The following is an 11,911-nucleotide window of genomic DNA, read 5'->3' as shown; positions in this document are numbered from 1 at the left end:
GAATAATACACAGCTCCCCTTATAAATATCTTCTGTAGCCAACAATTCCCTGCAGGAAAATTCTAAATGCCATAGTCTGACACATGAGGCCATTAAGTACTATCTAGAATCAAATTTCTAATTGAATCTGCAGTCACACCCTCAAAAATTATACCAAACATATACTTCATTTACATATACAAAATTATATCCGACATAAACTTCAATTTATGTCTCAAAATAAATTTCTACTTAATTTGTAATCTTCACAATGCCCAACAAACTCTTTCCTCCCCATGGTTCAAATTTTATGAAAATGTTTCTAGTTTTTGGATATCTAAACTTAAAGTGAATATAATATTCTTCTGTGTTAAGGTACTAAACTGTAAAGGTTTTGCTCATTAAATTATTAATTCAGCACAACATATATCATAATTATGTTGTTATATTGTGATATATTATGGTATACATAATGCATATATTCACATACATGAGTTTATACCTCCTCTGGTGTATATTACATTACAGCACAATGATGTTTATTCATATGAACTTTCATTTTTATCAGTTTGGTTATATACCAGTCAGATTGTGACAAGTACTCTAAAATAATTTTCTAGAAGTATTTTGTGGCATATCAGTTTACGCATCAAAAATGATATAGCACTTGCACGGTAGTATATGGGATAATCCAGGAGTAAACTGGTATGCTTGCATGAGTTTGACTTGTTTTGTGGGATTAAATTAGGGATTAGCATTTTTTTCTCCTGGAAAGAACCAGAAGGTAAATATTTTAGGATGTATGACCCACATTGTCTCTCTTATAACTACTGAACTCTACCACTGTAAGACAAAATCAGTCATTGACAATACTTAAATAAGTGTGTGTGACTGTTTTGCCATAATTTTTTATTTACCATAGCCTAAAAGTAGGCAACGAGCTATATAACCTACAGACTACAGTTTCTCCACCACTGAATTTGTCTAACATAATTTATCAATATTCTCCAATTATTATAAAAAGTAGGTCTTCAATGGAAATGCATGGTCTATGCAATTTCATTTGGCTGCAATTCTTATTCCTGTTGTTAATAGTTCTGAAAGAAACATGCAAGTCTTTTGATTAATATTCAGGGAGAGAGACATTCCTCAAGCTGTCTATAAGAATCTACAAATGTAACAACTGGAATACCTAGGAATATTCAAATGACAAGATTAGAATTTGCAACATTAATGACACTAGGAAAGGTTGTAATATAAGTACTTTCAGAAATTTGGACAAATAAATACTTATTTTGGATGTGAGTTATTTTTGGAAAAAAATTTTATTTCTGTATGAAAGATGAAATATGTGGGTGGGGATTTTAAAAATGGCATTAATTGAGTGATTAATATGTGGTAAGAAGTAGTCTCTATATATTAACTTACATATCCTCAAAACAACCCTGAGAGGAAGGTGCTATTACTGCCATTTCTATTTTACAGATGATGAAATTGAAGCAAAGACATTTTAGAAAATTGCCTAATACTACACAATAGTATATGACAGGCCCTCTTTTCAAATCCAAGCAGTTTGGCTGTACAACCTGCTCCAGTTCAAAAAAGGTTTCTATTTTGCCTGGTTTATATTCCTGATTGCACAGTTTCTTAGCTGTTGACCACCAAAAAGTGGTTTAACCTCTTCAGGTTTCAATTTCCTGAAGTGTGTAATGATTGGCTTGAAGTAGACAATCTCTAAGACTTTGTCAAAATGCTATGATTAAATTCATAAAGTTTTAGCTTCATAAATATTCTTGAGCATTTTGAAATTTTAACATATTACTTTTATAGAAAATATTATTCAGATAGTCTAAACCATTTGCATTTTCTCTTCTGCCTCTTTTGAGAAGATAGAATTAAAATTCCTGTTTGGGGAAGACAGGGAAATGGAAGGAGAGCTGTTGTAAAGAGATTAGGGGAATTGGGATCAGAGAACCAGAGTTCTGTCCACTTCACTTTCAATCTTGCCAATCCTGTTTTTTTAACAAGGGGGTTCTTGAAAGGGGATTATGAAACCTATCTTAAAGAATTGCTATGAAAAGAAGTATGTTGTGATATATGAATACTAATGTTGATCCAAGCTATGTAAATATGAAAGTTTTTTAAAAAAACATTAATAAAGAACCTAAATATACATAAATAAATTTAAGTAGTGACCATTTTCAGAGATAAAAGTAGTTTTGGTTATTTAAATCTCAGTTTAATTGATGATACCACAAATTTACTTACATATCAACTCAGGAAATAATTCCGTGGGATTTTCTTCAAGTGTTATTTTATTTAGAACAAATTGAAGAATATTATTTGATATGATAAGAAATGAGATAAGAGAAGAAAGAAAGGCCTACTTAAAAGTAAAATGTAATATGTGTACATCTGTATTTTGCAACAATATGAAAACATCACTCAATTAAATGTGGTCTAAATTTAATTTTTCATGTATTCTCTTTACCCTAACAGCCTGCAACTCCCTGAAAGAATTGATTCCACTTATTTATATTATTTTCATTTATGTAAATGGTAGTATATCATAAAATTATCTTTTGCCTAAATTTTCACATCACTTGACCCAGAGCAGGATTTCATATTTTATTATCATTGTTTAGTGCAACATCCCAGTAATTGTTCTTTGGAAGATAAAGTCAAAATAATTTGATTTTAATACTTAAGGCAAATTCCCAATACTTACAGAGATTCTGACATAACGGAAATCTTGAAACTATTAACATGCTTACATAGAGAGACACAACTAAACATCCCCAAATAAGAGTAAGAAAAGAGTTCTAATTAAAATGGTATCAAAAAGAATATAATACTTATGGTTACAGTTAGCAAAAACACAAAGATGTACACTTAAAACTATAAACCATTGTTGAGAGATATTAAATGAGAACAAAATAAATGGAAAAACATCCCTTGTCATCCCAAAAATGTTGTTAAAATAGTAAGAACTTCCAAATTCATCCTTATCAGTATTCCAGTTGCTTTTTCTTTTTCTTTTTTCAAAAACTAATATTCATAAAAATACTGTGGAAATTTGAGGAATCCAGATTTGTCAAAACAACCTGGATAAAGAAGATCAAATTGGAAAACTCATTTTCCCTGATTTTAAAGGTTACTGCAAAGGAACAATAATCGAGAAATATAGCCTAAGGATAGACACACTGATCAATGGATTAAAACTGAGAATACAAATAAACCCTTACATTTATGGTCAATTGATATTTGAAAACATGCCAAGACAATTCAGTGAGGACATATATTCTTTTCCACAAATGGTACTAGAATACCTATATATATATATATATATATATATATATATATATATATATACAAGAAGAAAGAAGAAAAGAAAGAAAGAAGGAAAGAAAGAAAGAAAGAAAGAAAGAAAAGGAATTTGCATCCCTATCTCATGTCATATGTAAAAATTAAAGTGAATCACAGAATTAAATATAAGAGGTAAACATATGAAACAGGAGAAAGCATAGGAACAAAGTTTCATAGACTTGAGTTAGCAATAGTTTCTTAGATACCATAAGAAAAACACAAGCAAAAAAAGACATAAATCATTGGATTTCTTAAAGTTAAAGAGTTTCATGCATCAAAGGATACCATCAAGGAAATAAAAAGAAAAACCACCTGGAGAATAGAAAATGTTTGCAAATCATGTCTGACATGGGACTTATATTCAGAACACATAAATACTTATAATTCAACAATAGAAAGAAAATATTAAAGAATTTGAACGGACATTTCTCCAAGGATGTACAAATGGCCACTTAACAAATGCAAAGATGCTCAACATCATTAATTATTAGAGAAACACAAATGAAAACCACAATGAAATATTCAGTTACTAGGATGACTAAAACAGTAACAAATGTTGGTAAGAACACAGAGAAATTGTAAATTTCATGCTCTGGTGGCGGGATTGTTTCAAATGTTTCAACCACTTTGAAAAGCAATTTGACAGTTCCTAAAAAGCTTAAACATAAGACTCAGCTATTTAATTCTTGAGTACATCTCAACTTAATTGTAAACATATGTCTACACAAACATTATATGTAAATATTAATAGTGGCATTACCCATAACAGTAAAAAGTGGAAACAACCCAAATATCCCTTGTGGAATGGAAAAAAATATGTGATATTTCTATAGAATATAGTATTATTTAGCTATGAAAAATAAAAAGAATAAAGTACTGATTCATGGTACAACCTGGATGAACTTCGAAAGTATTATTTTAGGGGCGCTGGGGTGGCTCAGATGGTTAAGCATCTGCCTGTAGCTTAGGTCATGATCCCAGGGTCCTGGGATAGAGTCCTGCATCTGGCTACCTGTTCAGCAGGGAGTCTGCTTCTCCCTTTTCCTCTGCCCCACCCCTTGCTTGTGCTCTATCTCTCTCTGTCAAATAAATAAATAAAATGTAAAAAGAAAAGAAAAGAAAAGAAAAGAAAAGAGAAGAAAAGAAAGAAGAAAGAAAGAAAAAAAAGAGAGAAAGAAAGAAAAGAGAAAGAAAGAAGAGAAAGAAAGAAAAGAAAGAGAGAAAGAATTATTCTAAGTAAAGAAGACAGCTAAAAATAGATCACACACAGGCACCTGAGTGGCTCAGTCAGCTAAGCACACCTTAACTCTTAATTTTAGCTCAGGCCATGATCTCAGGATTGTGAGTTCCAGCCCTGCATAGGTCTCTGCAATGGGCATGGAGGACCTGCATAAGATTTTCTCTCGACCTCTCCCTCTGCCCCTTTCCTTACTCTCTTAATTAATTAATTAATTAATTAATTAATTAATTAATTAATTTTAAATTCACACATTATATAATTTTATTTATGCAAAATGTCCAGATTAGGAATATAAATGCAAGACAAAAGTAGATTATTGGTTGCTAGGGACTAGAGGCTATGGGAATAGAGTGTGACTGCTTAATGGGTATGAGATTTCCTTTGGGAACAGTGAAATGTTTTAAAAGTAGTGGTGACAGTTATACAATCCGCATGACACTAAAAACAACTGAACTGTATAATTTAAGAGAGTAAATTTTATGATCTGTGAACTAGTTCTCAATAAAGCTATTATTAAAAAAAACAATGCAAAGGTGTCCAGAATCATGTACACATCTTCCCACTTATAAATATTAATTTATAAATGGTAGTTAAATTCATGCCAAATAAAAAATTTATAACTGAATAATGAATGGTATTGAGAGAGAAATCATTAGCTATTAGAATTTAAATACAGTGCTCTGAAGATAAACACAGTGTTTGAATCACAAGTCAAAGAAGAATGAATTTATCAAAGAAATGATCTCTTGCAGCTTCAACTGTCAACATGTCAGCTCAGTCCCTACTCTCGGTTACATTTTGACACCATAAGATGCCAATGTAAGTGTGTGCCACAATTCTTCTAAGTGTCACAGAATACATTACAGAGGAGAAATAAATATTAAACACAAAATATAGATATATGTGAAAATACCATGCCTTCAACTACAATCAGATATACGTGTCCTATTATCACTGTATGCCCCCAAATTGGAAACTAATTTCCTCAAGTACTGATAATGAGAAGTTCTAGTTAACTCAATGAGTTTACTACTAGTAAACACAGCTATGGTTTACTGGAAAGAATGCCGGACTTCAAGTTTGAATACTTGATATTAAAAACCAGCTCCACCACCCATACAAACAAAAATGATTCTTATGTTCTGTGCTTGACTTAACTCTCCTGTACCTCTTTCTTTCACCTATATAAAAAAAAAAAAAACAAAAAAAAAACCTCACACTAAGTATTGCTGTTAAGTATAAATGAAAATCAAATGCTGAAAGAATCTAATATATGGTAGGTAATCCATAAATAGTTATTACATCTGGTTAACTTATTTCAGATAGTAGGTAATAAAAATCATACATTAGTGAAACTATCCTGATTATAATAAGCACATTTTAATAATTTAAAATGCATTTTTTAAAGATCTATTTAAAACTACTTTAGAGAAAGAGTGTGTGATGTCAGCAGGGTGAGGGGCAAAAGGAAAGGGAGAGAATCTCAAGCAGATTCCCCACTTGATGGAGGCCTGATAATCCTGAGATCATGAACTGAGGGGAAACCAAGAGTTGGATGCTTAACCAACTGAACTACCCAGGTGTCCCTCAATTCCGTTTTTATATTTTGACAATATCTAAGGATCATTCTTAGGAAAACTTCTTAGTATATTCTTCATGCCTAAAATAAAGTTTTTTTTATAGATAATGAAAGAAAATAGAGAGTGTTTCCTTGTTGTGCATTGCTAATATGGCATAAGACCTAATACATGGAACATTACCTGGAATTTTGTAATTAGGATAACAGTTGGAGATTTTTGAAATCTAGCATTAGCAATGAAACTTCTGTGATTTTAAAGGCCCATCAGGCACAATGAAATATAATAGTAAGAATGTAATTTTGAAATACTGAAGGAGAGACAATTCGTATAGAAGTCTGGCCAAACTACCAGTAATCAGCAGTGTAGCAAATACAGCCCATTAATAACTCATGTTTCAGAAGGGTTAAAACCTAGTATATATTTAGCCACATTTTGTAAAAAAAAAAAAAAAAAAAAAAAAAAAAAAACCTTAAAAAATTACACTTTCCTTAATCTAAAATAGTTCCCTGTAAGGGAAAAAGAAAACAAAAAATGATTCTTTCCTTTCCAGCTCAACAGAAAAGTCACATAAATCAAAATGTCATCAGTGAACTGGTAGTACTGTAATACACAGCCCATCACAGCCTTCACAGCGTCTTAAATAAGTACCACAGAGGCAAAGAGATGAAATAAAACCCCATGAGGTGCTATACAAAAACTCTCACAGTAAATGAACAAATATCCAATGCTGCCCTTTGGGGTCCTGTCTCTATAGGAGGAATGAAATCACTGAAGGTAGAAGTCCATCAAATCTGACTCCCTATCTCATGGCCATTGGAGTACAACACTCCTGACAGTAGATGTCACATTATTCTACATGAGAAATTAATAGAGAATCCATTCTTTTTTCTAAAAATCTAATTCCTTTCCCAGAAGCCCCTGGGTATACATTATTGTTTTTATTGTAAAGTCATTTCCAAGGAATGTCAACAGATAAACTTCTAAGTCTAAGGTCAAATATAAAAGTCTCAGTGTATGTGTTTGGAAGAATAAAAACACGTTTAAAAAGATAAATAAAACCTCTAGGAAAAAGAGGGAACACTATGCCTTTTGTAGCACATTTTAATTCCTTATTAGGTCATTTTCTTTTATTTTAACCACAATTCTGTGCACTATCTGGCAAGGAAGGGCTATATAATATGTAATTAATATAGAAGATGGATCTGAAAAATGAATTTATTCCAAAAAGTATGTATGCTGAATAGATTTAGGAATTTTACTTTAAATGGTTTTAAGAAAAATTCAAAGCTAACAAATTCTCCAACCTTAGATTTTCTACAGGGATAAATATACATATGTATATTAATTTCTTGATAACCATGATAGATACACACATAAATAAACAAACGGATGGATGGATATAGGAAGGTAGATAGATGATAGATAGATGATGATAGATAGATAGATAGATGATAGATAGATAGATAGATAGATAGATAGATAGATGATAGACATCACAGATTCACATCATTTCATTTTTTGGAAGTGATTTCACAATGTATTTGTCATGTATCACAGTAAAAATCAGTAGAGTCTTTGAGGTCTCAAGTGCATTTACTTGCTCCTGCAACTGACTTTGTGCTCGATTAAATTTATAGAAAACACCTTTTGTTTTGTGCTCAGTTACTACAGAGAAGTTAAAAAATAGAACTGTTTCTATGTATAAATAATGTAAGACATTCAGAAACAGCACAATTCACCAACTTGAATTCCTATTAGATTATAAACAGCATTGATGAAATTTGCCATGATTTGGTCTGGATCTTATTATGTCAAAATGTGATGTATCTTAAGAAACATTTCTTAAGACCTGAGCAAGAGTTTTCTTTTTCTTTTAAGATTTTGTTTATTTAATCATGGGCGAGAGAAAGAAGGAGACATAGGCAGAGGGAGAAGCAGGCTCCCTACGGGGGAGCCTGGTGTGGGACTCCATCCCAGGACCCTAGGATCATGAGGTGAGCTGAAGGCTGACATTCAACCACTGAGCTACCCAGATGCCCCTGAGCAAGAGTTTTCTAGCATATAAATTTATTGAAAATCTTCTAATGTTCTATCAATCAGAAAACAAAATGCTTTGAAGAGTCCGTTCCCTACCAGCTTTGATTTAGACAAGTACAAGATTTGGTCTGGGTCCTCGTCACTTAAGAATGTGCAATATAGGGATCCCTGGGTGGTGCAGCGGTTTAGCGCCTGTCTTTGGCCCAGGGCGCGATCCTGGAGACCCGGGATCGAATCCCACGTCGGGCTCCCAGTGCATGGAGCCTGCTTCTCCATCTGCCTGTATCTCTGCCTCTCTCTCTCTCTCTGTGACTATCATAAATAAATAAAAAAAAAAAAAGAAAAGAATGTGCAATATAATTGGCAAGGCAATTTAAAAAATATGTGAGAACATTAAATTTTAAAAAATAAGATCCAATAACTTAGTTCTCCTAGGAATTTTGAGTTTAAATGATTATTTAATACTGGACTGATGTTGTTGAGTTGAATACAGTTATAATTTAAGGGTTTGACCTCAGATGTAGAGATATCTTTCATTTACCCAGGCCAGTGAGGCTCGGGAAAATGAGGAACTCTGAAATAAAATTATAGGAGACACAGATTATTTTTTGTTATCAAGGGAAATAAATTAATAGGAAGATAAAGCTTTCCAATCATAAAGTAACTACATGGAAAAATAAGAATGAATATAGAAAAAATCAACATCATTTTATATCAGGCTACACTTCAAAGATGTGCAAATATTCCATTTTTTATGCATTTAAAACAGAATCAGACATGAAGTTATATTAAATGGGGATTTGAGGTAATTGAAATTTCATTCCATAAAAAGAGGTTGTATATTATGGCTTGGATTCTGTTTATGGTTTAATTTAAAAAACCTTATCTTGGTTGGCTCAAGATACTTTCCTACAAGTCATTAGAAAATTTTTTAATTTAGTTAAGGAAATATTGAAATCAACACATGGAAGCCTTAAACTTAGGACAGTTATTTCATATGATTTAATTTGGTTGGGTTCAATACTCTTATAGAAATGCTATAATATTCGAATTCATTTTTTGGTTGAATTAAGGAATTTTAAGTTTCTGATTTGAAAAATTCTTTATATGATCTTAATATTAGAATATATTTATATACTTATAAAATAAAGGAATGAGAATTCTTATTATTCTAAATTTATTTTAATAATAGATAAGTGGTGAGGGTGTATATGTATGTGTATAAAATTGGAGTGAGGCAGGATATCAAAGAAATTATCAGACTAATTTAATTACTGTTCCTACAAAATTAGGTTTCAGGGATATTTTTTAATCCTAGAGTAATTTTCAAAGATATCTGTGACTATATTTTCATACACATTAGATTTGGGGGTATTTAATCTGGACACTTTCTGTGAGTATATTTTTCCACTTGTATCACTTAAACCACAGATTCGCCTGGTTTGCATATTTGAATGATAAAAACAGATTATGCTGATGTGATATTTATTATTTTAATTGCTCCCAACTAGAATAGAGGGTGAAATGCCAGTGGTAGATTCAGCCAATGTGGAGGCTACATTTTGGAAAGGACGCTTACTAGATCTTTGACTTCAGGCCAGTTAGTTAAACTAATGTGAAAAAATTCAAAGGTGTGATAAATAAGAGATGTGCTTAAGATATATTATTAGTAATAGCTCTTACAGTATGTTAGGTAAGAGGAAACAGCAGTTTTACCTTTTATAGTTAATAAAGATTTATGTTCACTATTCTTGCAGGAGAGGTCTTTAACCAAAAACTTCATAGGAATTGCCTTTAATGTATAGTTGTCAACCTACAGAGAATTATCCAAAGGTTCAACAGAGAGAAATGCTGCTGTTTTAGGGAAAAAATATGCAAATAAATATGGATCTTTTGTGTAAAGATTATTTGGGTCTTCATGATGTAATCTTTCTAACCACCTCACTTAAACTCCTATAATTTCATTCTTCATTTGTTAATGCTATTCATGTGATCCTTTTCTTCCTGCTGCTGCTCCATTTATTCTGATAACAGATTTCGTAGTTTATTTGCCTCCATATTTTAGTGTTTCTATTTTCGTTTTTTTCAAATAATTAGTTCTGATTTTGGTAATAATGATCCTATTGTTTAAAATCTACATGTAAGATGCCTGGGTAGCACAGTCGGGTAAGCATTGACTTTTGGTTTTGGCTCAGGTCATGATCTCAGGGTCATGAGATTGAGTCCTGTCTCCAGCTCTGTGTTCATTCAGCACAGAGTATGCAAGAGATTCCTTTTCCCTCTGCACCTCCCACTCATGCTCTCTCTCTCTCTCTCTCCCTAAAATAAATAAATAAATCTTAAAAACACCCTACACACATGCACATATACACATTTAATTTCAGCAATCTTGGTAACTCCTTTGATGACAATATATCATTCTCAGATTGCTATTTTTAATTAATTTTATATTAAATTAATTTTTATATAATATAAATATATATAAAATAAATATATATAATAAATATATAAATAAATATTTAATTAATTTTTATATTAAATAATACTAGTATTATTGACTTAACAAGTCAAACCAAGAATTCTGCTTTGTCTATAACTGAGTAATAAAAACTAGGTTTACTGTTCCCTCTCCCCTGCTCACATAAACAACGAGAAAATAAGAAAAGCTACATGAAACATAAAACAGAATTATTAAAAAAAAACTTTAAAGTGAAAAAAATCAAGTATTATAAGGAATGTGGTGCAACTGGAATTTCCAAAATAAAGATCATACAGCCACTTTAGAAAACATGTTTTCTTATGTTTAAAAGTTAAAGTTTCTTATGTTTAAAAGTTTCTTATGTTTCTTATGTTTAAAAGTTAAAGTAATGCAATATAGCAATTCCACTCCTAGGTATTTACCCCAAAGTAAATAAAGCACGTGTCCATAAATCCTTTATTTGAATTATCATACTTGAATTATTCAAAATGGCCACTTTTCTTTCAGTTTTATAGAAATATAGTTGATGTACAGTACTGTATTAGTTTAAGATATAATGCCTAATAATCTAACATACATATGCTATAAAATGATTACCACAGTAAATTTAGTTAACTGTGTTTAGGTGATAATCAAATTAAGTTTAGTTACCTTATGTAACACACGTGACTATAGTTAACGTACTCTACAGTATATTTGAAAGCACTAAAACAGTAGATCCTAACGGTTCTCAGTATGAGAAATAAAAAGCATTTTTGTAACCGTATGAGACAATAACTGTACATTATTAAAAATAAATGTAGCAAGCATTTATTTTTATTTGTCCACTTAAACTTAGGGAACATCTTATATACAGTAATACTCAACTTCTATAAACTCATCCTGACAAATACATTAATATAATTGATGACTGTACATTACCAGAGTTGTTAAATAATCAAAGGAATCTACTAGTTCATATATAAACAATTGACATTATCAAAGAAAAAATATTCAAAGACAAAAAAGAAATGCAGCATCACAAATCAATAAATTATTATAACGTGTAAATACATAACTATAAAATAAGTCACTGTATTAGTCTCGGAAACCAACTTTTTCTATTCACATCTTCATTGTAAATACTAAATCTTACTCAGCTTTATTTTGCATTGTGATATAAAAAATATATGAAAACTAAATTGTACCTAAATTTTATTATTTTTATAAATTGCCTAGGGCATAGTATCT

The sequence above is a fragment of the Nyctereutes procyonoides genome, unplaced genomic scaffold (genome assembly GCF_905146905.1).
Source record: "Nyctereutes procyonoides isolate TBG_1078 unplaced genomic scaffold, NYPRO_anot_genome, whole genome shotgun sequence".
Classification (NCBI taxonomy): domain Eukaryota; kingdom Metazoa; phylum Chordata; class Mammalia; order Carnivora; family Canidae; genus Nyctereutes; species Nyctereutes procyonoides.
The sequence above is the reverse complement of the archived record's forward strand: the minus strand, read 5'-3'. Positions refer to the sequence as shown.